The sequence below is a fragment of the Triticum urartu genome, chromosome 7A (assembly GCF_056163025.1).
Source record: "Triticum urartu cultivar PI428250 chromosome 7A, HENAU_Tu73, whole genome shotgun sequence".
In the NCBI taxonomy this organism is placed as follows: domain Eukaryota; kingdom Viridiplantae; phylum Streptophyta; class Magnoliopsida; order Poales; family Poaceae; genus Triticum; species Triticum urartu.
In genome coordinates, this window is record NC_141879.1 from 139899425 (window position 1) to 139914950 (window position 15526).

The window sequence follows — 15526 nt, forward strand, 5'->3', positions numbered from 1 at the left end:
AATCACAGAGGCAGAGGAAATGTGCAAAGTCATTCAAGATAACCTCAAAGCAGCCCAATCCCGCCAGAAGAGCTACTATGATAGTAAGCACCGTGATTTGGCTTTCGAGATCGGAGATCATGTTTACCTCCGTGTCTCTCCTCTGAAAGGTACTCGTCGCTTCGGTATCAAAGGGAAGGTTGCCCCCAGATACGTGGGACCTTTCAAGATCGTCAGCAAGAGAGGCGATCTCGCCTATCAACTCGAGCTTCCTTCAAACTTTGCAAATGTGCATGACATGTTCCATGTCTCTCAGCTCCGAAAGTGCTTCAAGACTCCTGACCGCACTGTCAACTTCGAGGACATTGAGCTCCAAGAAGATCTCTCTTACCATGAGCACCCCGTTGCTATTCTTGAAGAGACTGAACACAAGACTCGCAACAAGTCAATCAAATTCCTCAAAGTAAAGTGGTCACACCATTCCGACCGTGAAGCTACCTGGGAACGCGAGGATCACCTCCGTTCTGAGTACTCGGCGTTCTTTCAGTCCTATATCTCGGGATGAGATCCTTTCGTACTGGTGGAGTGCTGTAACACCTCGGATGTGATTTACCCAATATGTACTCCAACTCTTGCCGTTTCCGGCCTTAAGTTATTTTATTTTCTCGGGTTTGGGTTTTTGTCTCCGTGTGTTGTTATCGTTGTCATGCATCTCATATCATGTCATCATGTGCATTGCATTTGCATACGTGTTCATCTCATGCATTTGAGCATTTTCCCCGTTGTCCGTTTTGCATTCTGGCGCTCCGTTCTCCCCCGGTGGTCAATTCTACCTTTCTTTTGTGTGTGGGGATTAAACATTTCCGGATTGGACCGAGACTTGTCATGCGGCCTTGGTTTACTACTGGTAGACCGCCTGTCAAGTTTCATACCATTTGGACTTCGTTTGATACTCCAACGGTTAACCGAGGGACCGAAAAGGCCTCGTGTGTGTTGCAGCCCAACACCCCTCCAAGTTGGCCCAAAACCCACCAAAAGCCTCTCCATCATCTAGAGCGTTCGATCACGATCGCGTGGCCGCAAACCACACCTCATTTGGAGTCTCCTAGCTCCCTCTATGCCTATATAAATACCACTCCCTGAAATTTTCGGGCAAACCCTAGATCTCTCCCTCTCCTCGCGCGCCGGACACTTCCTCCCGCACCGACGGACATGTCCGGCTAGCCCCGCTGCCGCCACGTGTCACCCGCCGGTTGGCCACGCCGCCGCCCCACTTCCTCGTTCGACGACCTCACCGGCCTCCGCCGCCGCCCGCCTCCTTCCCGGCCGAGCCGGCGAGCTCTGGCCGCCGCCCCGCGCCGACGAGCGCCGCCGCGTCCGCCCGGCACCGCACGGAGCGCCCCCATCGCCACCACCGCCCCGGCTGTCTTCCTCCTCCTCCGGCGCCCCGCCAAGTCCCTGTTCCGGCGAAGCTCCGGCCAACCTCCGGGAACGCGCCAGATCTGGATCTGAGATCCCGTCTCGGTTGACTTTCCGTCCGAAACGCTAATTATCTTGCTATGTTCATTGCACCGTAACTTTGCATCCGTAGCTCCGTTTTGGGCATATAGCATATCAAAATGTTCGCCTCAGAGAGTACATCATTTAATCTCATTGCATCATTTTTATTTGAGTTCATCTTGATGCCCGGAATGCTGTTAGAAGAGTGCTATTTGAGATAATTGTCAGATCTGCTGCTCCAATTAGATATTTGTCATTTTTGCCATGATTATTGTGTGCATGATATGCCCATGAGCTCTACATGTGTTTTGTTATATGTTTTGCCATCTTTCCAGAGGTGCAACCCATGTATTTTTGTGATGTGTGTGGTGACTAGCACAAGCTTGCAAAGTGAGGCATTTGTTAATGCCGATTTCAGGGACTTAGCATTTCCACTAAGCCCTTGACCTGTTTATCTCATATGGCCATATGTTCATGTTGTTTCCTAGTGATCCATGCCTCTTTTGAGGATGATCAGTAGGGATGTTTTGTTAATATTGTGGTGCTCTATCCATCCATGTCTTTGTTTGCAATTATGGAGCACCCTAGCTTGAGTCAATCAAGCTCTACTTTTGTCATTTCGTGAATCTGGGCAGATTGTCTACTTGTTAGCAATTTTGCCGAGGATGTTGTAGTTGATCCGTGCATGCTATGCTATTGTTCTTGCCATGTCTAGATTGTATTTTGTGTATTCTTGATGGGTGCATGCTTAGATTGTCATGACTTGCTCTGTAGTGAGTGCATCGAGCTCGTAAACATGCCTACTTGATATCTGTTTCAGCATGCTCCAGTTTTTCACTAAGTCTGAGAACCGATTATGTTTTTGCCATGTTCACATGCTTGCAAATGTATTTTCTAATCCCTTTTGGCTCAAGGTCACTAAGGGACTTTTGTTAAGCTCTTTGAGTAGCTCCATGCCATGCTTTACTTTGCCATGTTCAGGTCCTGTAGCATGTAGTTTTGTTGCTCCAAAGTATGCTAGCTGATCTGAAATTCCAGACAAGTGTTAATTTCACCAAGTCTGAAATCTGTTTGTCAAATGCATTTTTGCCATGCTTGTTTGAACCTGTTAATGGATGAATTGGCCGTAGCTCAGTGCTAGGTTTTTGTTAAGCTTCATGAATGGATTCCTGCCATGTATTTTGTTGCCATGTTTGGGTGTTGTAGCATGTTCATCTTGTTGCATTTAGATGGCTACTTGCTGTAAATCGCAGAACATGGTCATATTTGAATTGCTTGCCATTTCCAAACCGTAACTCTGATTCCGGCGTTCTTTATATCGTTTTCAAGCGATTTAATCTCATCTTTCCAGTGGAACACTTGGATTTCCAAGTTGAGGCCAGGTTCATTCATACCTTGTGAAATCTTGCATATGCATCGCATATTGCATCCCGCATAGCGTACCATCTTTGCATCATGTTGTTTGAGTTTGCACGTGGTTGATTGTGCCCTTGTTGCTTGTTTGTCTTGTTTGGGTAGAGCCAGGAGACGATTTCGCTAACGAGGAGCCCGTTGAGTTTGCTTTCGAGGATCCAGTCAACTCTGACAACTTTGCAGGCAAGATGATCATACCCTCGAAATCACTACTATCTTTGCTTTGCTAGATGCTCGCTCTTTTGCTATGCCTATGCTACGATGCCTACCACTTGCTTATCATGCCTCCCAAATTGCCATGTCAGACCTCTAACCCACCATGTCCTAGCAAACCGTTGATTGGCTATGTTACCGCTTTGCTCAGCCCCTCTTATAGCGTTGCTAGTTGCAGGTGAAGATTGGAGACCGTTCCTTGTTGGGACATTATTTATTTGTTGGGATATCATTATATTGCCATGTTATCTTAATGCATCTATATACTTGGTAAAGAGTGGAAGGATCGGCCTCTCGCCTAGTGTTTTGTTCCACTCTTGCCGCCCTAGTTTCCGTCATATCGGTGTTATGTTCCCGGATTTTGCGTTCCTTACGCGGTTGGGTTATAATGGGAACCCCTTGATAGTTCGCCTTGTTTAAAGCTTTTCCAGCAATGCCCAACCTTGGTTTTACCATTTTCCACCTAGCCTCTTTTTCCCTTGGGTTTCCGGAGCCCGAGGGTCATCTTATTTAAACCCTCCCGGGCCAGTGCTCCTCTGAGTGTTGGTCCAAATAGAGCCACTTGCAGCGCCACCTCGGGGAAACTTGAGGGTTGGTTTTAGTTGTATGTAGTGTTCTTCTGAGTGTGCCCTGAGAACGAGATATGTGCAGCTCCTATCGGGATTTGTCGGCACATTCGGCGGTGTTGCTGGACTTGTTTTAACCTGTCGAAGTGTCTTGAAGAACCAAGATACCGAGTCTGATCGGGACGTCTCGGGAGGAGGTCTATTCCTTCGTTGACCGTGAGAGCTTGTCATGGGCTAAGTTGGGACTCCCCTGCAGGGATTTGAACTTTCAAAAGTCGTGCCCGCGGTTATGGGCAGATGGGAATTTGTTAATGTCCGGTTGTAGATAACTTGAACCTTAATTTAATTAAAATGAATCAACTGTGTGAGTTGCCGTGGTGGTCTCTTCTCGGTGGAGTCCGGGAAGTGAACACGGTGTTGGAGTAATGCTTGCGCAGGTTGTTCTCTAGTTTCTCGTTCGCGCTTTGCCCTCTCTTCTCGCTCTCTTTTGCGAATAGGATAGCCACCATATATGCTAGTCGCTTGCTGCAGCTCCACATATTTTCACCTTGCCTTACCTATTAAGCTTAAATAGTCTTGATTGCGAGGGTGCGAGATTGCTGAGTCCCTGTGGCTCACAGATTACTTCCAAACCAGATGCATGGCTTGATGATTCTGCTCCAGATGGCGCGCTTGAGCTCAAGTGGGAGTTCGATGAGGACTCTCAACGATACTATGTGTCTTTCCCTGATGATCTGTAGTGGTGCCCAGTTGGGGGTGATCGGGACCGTGTCGCATGTTGGGTTATCTTTTATTTTGGCGCCGTAGTCGGGCCATGAGTGTTTGAATGTTGTAATGCTATTTATGTACTTATTGTGTGACATGGCGAGTGTAAGCCAACTATGTTATCTCCCCTTTTATTATCTATATTACATGGGATGTTGTGAAGATTGCCTAACTTGCGACATTGCTTTCAATGCGGTTATGCCTCTAAGTCGTGCCTCGACACGTGGGAGATATAGCCGCATCGAGGGCGTTACAGCTATGCGGAGTCTGCATGACAGTGTTCTTTCTTTGGAGAAGCAGCGTCTCAGAGAGAATGATGTGGCATACCCGGTTTTCGTGGCCAAGGTGCCAGAGGGCAAGGGCTTTGTGGATGGCGCCATCGGGGGTACGATTATCCTGCGGTTTGATGACATCTTTGCTATGTTTAACCTTCATCCGCTGCACTACACCTTCGTTCAGCTGTTTTCGCTGAGTATGGAGATGCGGATCATTAGAGACATGACCCCGGACATCGTGATAGTCGACCCCTTCTACATGCGTGCCAAGCTCTTGGGCAGCGCTAGGGACCGCCAAGTCGTGAGTTCATACCTCGAAGGCGTCATTCTGGCAAACCCAGATAAGGATAACTTCCTCGTGCCTTGCTTTCCCGAGTAAGTCATCCTCTAACCGCCCCGTAACATATGATTTCTTAGATTTCGATCGTTCATTTTTTTCTAACATTCCGTGTTCTGTGCAGTGACACACATTGCACACTCATCCTCTTAAGCCCGAAATATTCCATGGCCACGTATTTCGACCCGAACCGTGACTCCAAGATAGACTACACAAATATCAAGAAAGTTCTTGATGATCTTCTCCCCGGCTATGCCAAATCTGGAGGCACCTTCACCAGGCCAGTTCGTAGGTACGGCAGGCACGTGTTCGCCCACAATACTAATTTCTGCTGTGTCAAGCAGCCGCCTGGCGGTCAGAAGGATGCCTACTACACCCTCCATCACATGCGGGCAATCGTACGGGACCATCATCACCTTCTGCTACCAGATAATCTCAAAGATTGGGCCGCGAGCTTGTCGGCAATCCAGGATGCGGACATCAGACAAGAATTCTTTCGCATCCAGTCGGAGTTTGCGGAAATCATCCATCAAGATGTCCTTCATACCTCGGGGCAGTTCTACCTCAGATATCAACCGTCCAACAGTGAGATAGACACAATGCTACAAATGCAGGCTGACAACGCCCGCGATTTCATGACCATCACGACAGACGGCGGCTTCATCCACGCTCCGGTCCCATGAGTCAAGTCGAAAGTAGTGATGCTATGTGTAGTTCTGAAACATTGATTGGCTTATGTTGTAATTAAACTTTAATGAATTGTATGTCTCTTTGGTTTGGACAGTCGTTCAACTTAGATGTAATCGATGCTATTTATTAGTAGGACCATGAATCGTGCTATTAATGTCTTGCTTTTCTCTTCCGATCCTTTTGTTGCACACTTAGATATTGCTTATGTATTGTCTATTGTTACAAAGGGTACACCACTCGGGCGGAGGCGGAATCTAGATACGCCCGCTATCTAGCGGGAGAGAGGAGGGAGCGTTGGAGGAACCGAATGAAGACCAGTTTCATCGCGATGATGCTCATCGTGATGACCACAGCTCTCTTCTATGTGATGGTAGTTTAGATGACCGATATCGACTTGTAATGTGAAGACATACTCGCTACTCGCGGTCTCGAGACTTGTAATGTTCTATCTTTGTTCGGTCTTTTGAATTCGGAGACTAATATGATGAATTGTATTTGGAGACTAATCTTCTATTGTATTCGATGAATCTGCTGTTGCTGTGTGGTGCTGTCTATATTCTGTCCAATAATATATTTTGTAACCTGTGCAAAAATCAGAAAAGTAAAAAAAATAAAACCTAATATTCATACTAATGGTGCATCACCTCAAAGTGCGCCATTAGTATGCCAAAGGATACTAATGGCGCATCACTACACAGTGCGCCATAAGTATGCCAAAGGATACTAATGAAGCATCACCCCACAGTGCGCCATTAGTATGCCAAAGCACATGGGTAAATATGGCCCCCTAGGAGGCATACTAATGGTGCATGTTGGTCTATACTAATGGCGCACGGCGTGGTGCGCCATTAGTATACCAGATACTAATGGCGCACCAATGGTGCGCCATTAGTATATAATACTAGTGGCGTGGTAGTAGTGGCGCACCAATAGTGCGCCATTAGTAGGCAAAACTGGTGCGCCACTAGTAGGTCTTTTCCTAGTAGTGACGGGATCACATCATTAGGAGAATGATGTGATTGACATGACCCATTCCGTTAGCTTAGCACTTGTTCGTTTAGTTTACTGCTATTGCTTTCTTCATGACTTATACATGTTCCTATGACTATGATATTATGCAACTCCCGATTACCGGAAGAACACTTTGTGTGCTACCAAACGTCACAATGTAACTGGGTGATTATAAAGGTGCTCTACAGGTGTCTCTGATGGTGTTCATTGAGTTGGCATAGATCGAGAATAGGATTTGTCACTCTCATTGTCGGAGAGGTATCTCTGGGCCCTCTCAGTAATGCACATCACTATAAGCCTTGCAAGTAATGTGACTAATGAGTTAGTTACGGGACGATGCATTACGGAACGAGTAAAGAGACTTGCCGGTAACGAGATTGAACTAGGTATTGAGATACCGATGATCGAATCTCAGGCAAGTAACATACCGATGACAAAGGGAACAACGTATGTTGTTATGCGGTTTGACCGATAAAGATCTTCGTAGAATATGTAGGAACCAATATGAGCATCCAGGTTCCACTATTGGTTATTGACCGGAGACGTGTCTCGGTCATGTCTACATAGTTCTCGAACCCGTAGGGTCCGCACACTTAAAGTTCTGTGACGATCGGTTTTATGAGTTTTTGTGTTTTGATGTACCGAAGGTAGTTCGGAGTCCCGGATATGACCACAGACATGATGAGGAGTCTCGAAATGGTCGAGACGTAAAGATTGATATATTGAATGACTATGTTCGGACACCGGAAGTGTTTTGGGAGGTTTCGGACATATACCGGAGTACCGGGGGTTACCGGAACCCCCCGGGGAGTATATTGGGCCTAATGGGCTTTAGTGGGAGAAGATGAGGGGCAGCCAGGTGAGGGAGTCCTGGATTAGGGGGTCTCCGGACAGCCGGACTATATCCTTTGGCCGGACTGTTGGACTATGAAGATACAAGATTGAAGACTTCGTCCCGTGTCCGGATTGGACTCTCCTTGGCGTGGAAGGCAAGCTAGGCAATACAGATATGTAGATCTCCTCCCTTGTAACCGACCTTGTGTAACTCTAGCCCCCTCCGGTGTCTATATAAACCAGAGGGTTTAGTCCGTAGGACAACATACAATCATACCATAGGCTAGCTTCTAGGGTTAGCCTCTACGATCTCATGGTAGATCAACTCTTGTAATACTCATATGATCAAGAACAATCAAGCAGGAAGTAGGTTATTACCTCCATCAAGAGGGCCCGAACCTGGGTAAACATCTTGCCCCCACCTCCTATTACCATCTGCCTTAGACACACAGTTCGGGACCCCCTACCTGAGATCCGCCGGTTTTGACACCGACATTGGTGCTTTCATTGAGAGTTCCACTGTGTCGTCACCATAAGGCTTGATGGCTCCTTCGATCATCGGTAGCGATGCGGTCCAGGGTGAGGTTTTCCTCCCCGGACAGATCTTTGTATTCGGCGGCTTCGCACTGCGGGCCAATTCACTTGGCCATCTGGAGCAGATCGAGAGCTATGCCCCTGGCTATCAGGTTAGATTCGGAAACTTGAACTACACTGCCGATATCCGCGGAGACTTGATTTTCGACGGATTCGAGCCCATGTCAGGTGTGCCGCACAGTCACGACGAGCATGACATAACTCTGGCGTCGGGCAGTATTCGGGAGATCGCATCTGCAACTACTCCGGCCTAATCCGGAGCAAATCGCGCCATCCGAGAGCGGGGGGATAGACCCCGCCACGGAGGTCGCGCTCTCAGCGGCGATAGAGCCGGATGCTGACTTCACCCCTTACGGGAGCCGTGTCACCGAACCACTGGATTCATCCCCAGCCACGAACTCTGAGCCGCTTACATCCGTGCCCATCGAACCCGACTGGGCGCAGATCATGGAGTTCACCTCCGCGGATATCTTTCAGCACTCACCTTTCGGTGATGTGCTAAATTCATTAAGGTCTCTCTCCCTATCAGGAGAACCTTGGCCGAACTATGTCCGGCTAGAATGGGATGCGGACGACGAAGAAATTCGCTTCCCACCCACCACCCACTTAGTAGCCACTGTTGACGATTTAACCGACATACTCGACTTTGACTCCGAAGACTTCGACGGTATGGATGACGATGCAGGAGACGAACAGGAACCACCGCCCACAGGGCGCTGGACCGCCACCTCAGCATATGATATATACATGGTGGACACCCCCAAAGAAGGCAATGTCGACGAGACAGCGGAGGATGACCCCTCCAAGAAGCAACCCAAGCAACGACATCAGCGGCGCCGCTCTAAGTCCCGCCACAGCAAAAGTAGTGATACCGGCATAGGAGATAATAACACTCTGGATAGTGCCGAAGACAACAACAATCCCCTCCAGCATGATGCAGAGCCCGAGGACGAACAAGCTAGCCCTCCAGAGCGGGCAGCAGATGGAGAACCGGAGGAGGACAATTACATGCCTCTCTCCGAAGATGAGGCGAGCCTCGGCGACGAAGAATTTATCGTGCCTAAGGACCCCGTCGAGCAAGAGCGCTTCAAGCGCGGGCTTATGGCCACGGCAAATAGCCAGAAGAAAAATCAGCAACAGCTTCAAGCTGATCAAGACTTGCTAGCAGACAAATGGACTGAAGCCCTTGCGGCCGAGGAGTACGAACTCGAGCGCCCCTCCAAGAGTTACCCAAAACGCAGGTTCCTACCCACCTCGAGGAGGAAGCAATGAAACCTCATTCACCAGTGTACGATGCGGCTGACCGGCCACTGCGTGGCCGATCCAGAGAGGCGTTTCAGCCTACACCCCGCCGCCACTCAATCAAAAATACTAAGGCCCGAGGCAACATAGGGTACCCACGAGACTTATTGGACAGTAAGGCAAAAATCGCAATGTCAATATACAGGTCACGGGCACGCACGCCAACACGGGACGATGATCATCGCGTTGGATACACCAAGAGTAAATCTGGCCGGGCCGAATACAGCAGACAAGACTCATATGAACTACGTCGGGATATAGCCCGGCACAGAGGCGCCGCACACCCCCTATGCTTCACCGATGAAGTTATGAATCACGAATTCCCGGAGGGTTTCAAACCCGTAAATATCGAATCATACGATGGCACAATAGATCCCGCTGTATGGATTGAGTATTTCCTCCTTCACATCAACATCGCTCGCGGTGATGATCTACATGCCATGAAGTACCTCCCACTAAAGCTCAAAGGACCAGCTAGGCATTGGCTGAACAGCTTGCCAGTAGACTCCGTAGGCAGTTGGGAGGATCTGGAAGATGCATTCCTGGATAACTTCTAGGGCACTTATGTGCGGCCACCGGATGCTGATGACTTGAGCCATATAACCCAGCAGCCAAGGGAATCGGCCAGACAATTCTGGACACGGTTCCTGACTAAGAAAAACCAAATTGTCGACTGTCCGGACGCAGAGGCCCTGGCGGCATTCAAGCATAACATCTGTGACGAATGGCTGGCTCGCCACCTGGGCCAGGAGAAGACGAAATATATGGCAGCCCTCACAACACTCATGACCCGCTTTTGCGCGGGCGAGGATAGCTGGCTAGCTCGCAGCAACAACACATCGAGGAATCCGGGCACTTCGGATACATAAGATGCCAACGGTAGGCAACGTCGTAATAGACCAAAGCACTGCAATAACGGCGATAACACCGAAGATACGGCAGTCAATGCCAGATTTAGAGGCTCTAGATCCGTTCAGCGGAAAAAGCCATTTAAAAGAAGTACTCCGGCTCCATCCAGTTTGGATCGCATACTGGATCGCTCGTGTCAAATCCACGGCACCCCCGGCAAGCCAGCCAATCACACCAACAGAGAATGCTGGGTGTTCAAGCAGGCCGGCAAGTTAAATGCCAAAAACAAGGACAAGGAGCTGCATAGCGATGACGAGGAGGAGCCCCGGCCGCCGAACGCAGGAGGACAGATGGGGTTCCCCCCACAAGTGAAGATGGTGAACATGATATACGCAACCCACATTCCCAAGAGGGAGCGGAAGCGTGCACTAAGGGACGTCTATGCGATGGACCCCGTCGCCCCAAAGTTCAACCCATGGTCTGCTTGCCCGATCACCTTTGATCGCAGGGACCACCCAACTAGTATCCATCATGGCGGATCCCCCGCACTGGTCCTAGACCCCATCATCGACGGATTTCACCTCACTCGAGTCCTTATGGACGGCGGCGGCAGCCTGAACCTGCTCTATCAGGACATAGTGCAAAAAATGGGTATTGATCCCTCGAGGATCAAACCCACCAAAACCACCTTTAAAGGCATCATCCCAGGTGTAGAGGCCCATTGCACAGGCTCAATCACACTGGAAGTGGTCTTCGGATCACCGGACAACTTCTGAAGCGAGGAGTTAATCTTCGATATCGTCCCGTTTCCCAGTGGCTACCATGCACTGCTCGGAAAAACATCATTTACAAAATTTAATGCAGTGCCGAATTACGCATACCTCAAGCTCAAGATGCCAGGACCTAGGGGGGTCATAACAGTAAATGGAAACACAGAACGCTCGCTCCACATGGAAGAGCACACTGCGGCCCTTACAATAGAAGCACAAAGCAGCCTTTTAAGGCAAACCACTAATTCGGCGTCACTGCCCCCAGACACCGTCAAGCGAGTCCGGAATAAGCTGCAACAGGATCGCCTGGCACTTTCAGAGCTCGCCTAGCAATTCGGCCCCCGTCCCAGTCCCAGTCAAGCGACAAAATCCGTGCCGCGCGTACATAACTACGCACTGAAAATACCATGGATATAGATGGGGGCACGAGCAGGGCACGTCCCACAATGCGGCTTAACCGCACTAGGGGCTGTATACCTTTATTACTTCTTTTCTCTTTCATGACCTAACCCCCTGGAAGCCCTTTCCGGCAGTACGATTGCCGGACACATTACGGGAAGCAACAACCAAGGCGGCAAGAAGCTAAGATAAACACGGGAACCCCAGGTGGTCTCTAATAATTGATACACCCGCCTTTTGCTATCCACGCGCAGCTTGCCTTGGATAGGACATTTCGAATTGTTCTACTTTCTGCTTATTGCACTACTTGTACCAGTATGCTTCGACGTATTCTTTAAATAACAATGCATATCATTAGTCTATTATTCCATTTTTTATCTTTTCTCTCTCTTATATGTCTATTCACGACAATCTGCACCCGTACGTTCGGGTACGGTCAGTACGCCAGGGGCTTTCGTTTACCCCATAATACGGCGCAAGAAGTCCGAACACTTTCGACAGTGCGGCACCCCGAACTTATAGCATTATATGCATCAGCTCTGAATCATGTCTTTGGTCAAATGTTGGGTTTGCCCGGCTCCCATGCTTTGGTACCTTATGTTCCGCTATATCGGCTAAGGTAGCGGTGGGAGAACTACTGCGGTTGCATCCCGGTTCTTCCGGACGAGCGCCTTAGTAGAGAAAGCCGAAAACTGACTGTCATGATAACGCGAGAGACTGGTCGCTGTTTGAGAGGTCTCAAGTCCTTAAAGACTTTTTCCGCTTCGAGCGAGGAGCCGGCCTTGTCCGGCTTAGGCGAGTATAGCGCCCCAAATTCGGCCTTCCGAACACTAGGGGCTTCGCCAAAGTTTCAAATTATAGACTTCTATGGCTAAGTGAGAGTGATAAAGCCTTATAGTCCGATTTCCTGGTTCGTTGCGCTGAACACCTCCCTTGAAGGACCCAAAATTGGGGTAAAGAGTGCTCAGGTTTATCCCGAACACCCCAGTACTAGTTACATGGGGGCAGAAGCCGACGATTGGCCAACTCTCAGATATTATAAACGGCCGCACAGAAGGTAATATTTTAAAACACAAAAAGCGTTGCATAGCGCATATGAACTTGTTTCACATTACATGACCACATGAGCGTGATCATTCAAAAATTACATCCCTGGCACATTCATCCGCCACAAGGCGGGAACCCTTCAGGACACTCTCATAGTACATCTCGGGGTGGCGATGCTCCTTGCCCTCCGGTGGCCCCTCCTTCACCAGCTTCACGGCGTCCAGCTTTGCCTAGTGCACCTTCGCCCGGGCAAAAGCCCTGCGCGCACCCTCGATGCAGGCTGACCGCTTTATGACTTCAAGCCGTGGGCAGGCCTCCACAAGCCGCCTCACCAGACCGAAGTAGCTGCCTGACTGGGGCTCGCCAGGCCACATCCGGACTATAAGGCCCCTCATGGCCTGTTCGGCCGCCTTGTGAAGCTCGACCAATTGCTTCAGCTGGTCGCTCAAGGGCATCAGGTGTTCGGTCCCAGTATACTAAGCCAGAACAACTTCTCAGTCGAGCTCCCCTCCTCAGCTCGGTAAAACTCCACGGCATTCAGTACACTGCGGGGAAGATCTGCGAATGCTCCTGGAGAGCTTTGAACTCGGGTAAGAAAAAGGAAAGTTTCCTTCACATGCTTGCTTTGCATAATGAATGCCTTACCCGCTGCTATCTTCTTCACCGCATCAATTTCCTGGAGGGCCTTGTGGGCTTCAGCCTTGGCGCTCCGGGCGCTTTCAAGCACCTGTGCGAGCTCAGACTCTCGCGTCTTAGAGTCGAGCTCCAAGGACTCGTGTTTTTTGGCGAGAGCCTCGAGCTCTTGCTGCACCTCACCCACTCGGGCTTCTTGCTTCTCCCGCTCGATGCGTTCCTTGGCCGCTTTGTCTTCGGCCTCAGACAGCGCCTTCTTCAGGGTGGCTACCTCAGTCGTGGCCCCTGACAAATTCATGGCGATCCTATTATTTTACAACCAAACTTCTTTTCAAAAGCGTAGACAAGGTATTGCTTACCTTTGCTCTCCTCGAGCTGCCTCTTGATAAGGCCAAGCTCGTTCTCGGACCGCTCCAGGTCCTGCTTCAGTGCAGAGACCTCCGCAGTACGTGCGGCAGCAGCCAGCAGGGAAGCCTGCACTTACACATAGACATATTCTTATTAGACTCCTGACTCATCATTTGATCCTCTATTTGGCCTTTCTTCTCGAACACCGAATAGAGCATCAGGGGCTACTATCTATGTGGTAATATTTTCTTATATATATTTTGATTTCTTACCTCAAAGCCTGTTAGGAGGCTGGCGCAAGCTTCGGTCAGCCTGTTTTGGCGGACTGAACCTTCTTGATCACCGCACTCATGATAGTGTGGTGCTCTTCGTCGATGGAAGCGCTGCGAAGCGCTTCCAGCAAGTTGTCTGGTGCCTCTGGATGTACAGAGGACATAGGCACGGGTGGTTGGCCCCCCTTAATGGGGGACCGCCTGCCGGAGTCCAGAACCATCGAAGGTTCTGGCACAGTATTCGGCTGGGGGCCGAACTCGGAGCCCATAGGAGCCTCGCTCCCTTTGTACCCAGGGCCCGGGAGGTCGCCTCGAGACGCCTCCAGGGCCACCTCCCCTTGGCTCGGTGCCTTTTGAGACAGCACCTCGGCTTTGTCCGTAGGGCGAGGGGTGGAAGCGGTCGGAAGAGAACCACTGTTCATATCTGACGAGTCCAATGAGCCGCTCGACGAGGATACGTCGAGATGAGCTCGGGACGGACTGTATAATCATGTTCGACATGAGGAGAAGTAGTGCAATAAAACATACCATGAAGTACTATGGTGTCCGGACACTTACGACTTCGCCAGGGGCTTCACCCTGGGTAGCCACTCGTCGCCGCTGTCGGCGGCCGTCGTGGAATAGTCCGGAGCACGGGTCCTTCCCTTCTTGGACCCTTCGGCCTTCCCGGTTGGGTCGGCCTTCCTTTTCTTGTCTCCCCCTTCCGGGGGAGAGAACTTTCCTCACCCTCCTCGTTTTATGGGAGGAGGGCGCGTCAAAGTCATCGTCAGATGAGTCCGATACAACCTTGCACCGGAGACCCTTTCGGGTCCCCGTGGCCTTCTTCTTGGTCTTCTTTGCCGGCACCTCATAAGGTGTCGGAGTCAGCATATCCATCAGGGGAGCATCTGCGGGATCTTCAGGCAGAGGGGCTGGGCAATCAAGCTGCTCCCTTGTCTTTATCCAGTCTTGTTAATGGCAAGAGAGCTTAGATCCCGCACATCATTTAACCAGGGAAAATAAATACCCTGCGAGGTACGAAAACTTACCGGATTAGCGCGCCGCTTTGCGCTGAGTCCGCGGTCCTTGGAGCGGGAAGAAGGCACCTCGACGCCTTTGAACAGCACCTTCCAGACGTCCTCGTGCATCGTGTCGAAGAGTTCTCGCAGCGTTTGGTGCTGGACCGGGTCAAACTCCCACAAATTGAATGCCCGTCGTTGGCATGGGAGAATCCAACGGAAGAGCATGACCTGGACACGTTGACGAGCTTGATTTTCTTGCTCATCATGTTCCTGATGCAGGTCTGGAGTCCGGTCAGCTCTACCGAAGAACCCCAGGACAGGCCCTTCTCTTTCCAGGAAGTGAGCCGCGTGGGGATTCCGGATCGAAATTTGGGGGCCGCCACCCAGTTGGTGTCACGCGGCTCGATGATGTAGAACCACCCCGATTGCCACCCCTTTATGGTCTCCACATAGGAGCCTTCTAGCCAGGTGACGTTGGGCATTTTGCCCACCATGGTGCCTCCGCACTCTGCTTGCTGGCCGACCACGACCTTCGGTTTCACATTGAAGGTTTTTAGCCACATGCCGAAGTGGGGCCTAATGCGGAGGAAGGCCTCGCACACGATGATAAACGCCGAGATGTTGAGGATGAAATTGGGGGCCAGATCATGAAAATCCAGCCCGTAGTAGAACATGAGCCCGCGGACAAACGGGTGGAGAGGAAATCCCAGTCCGCGGACAAAGTGGGT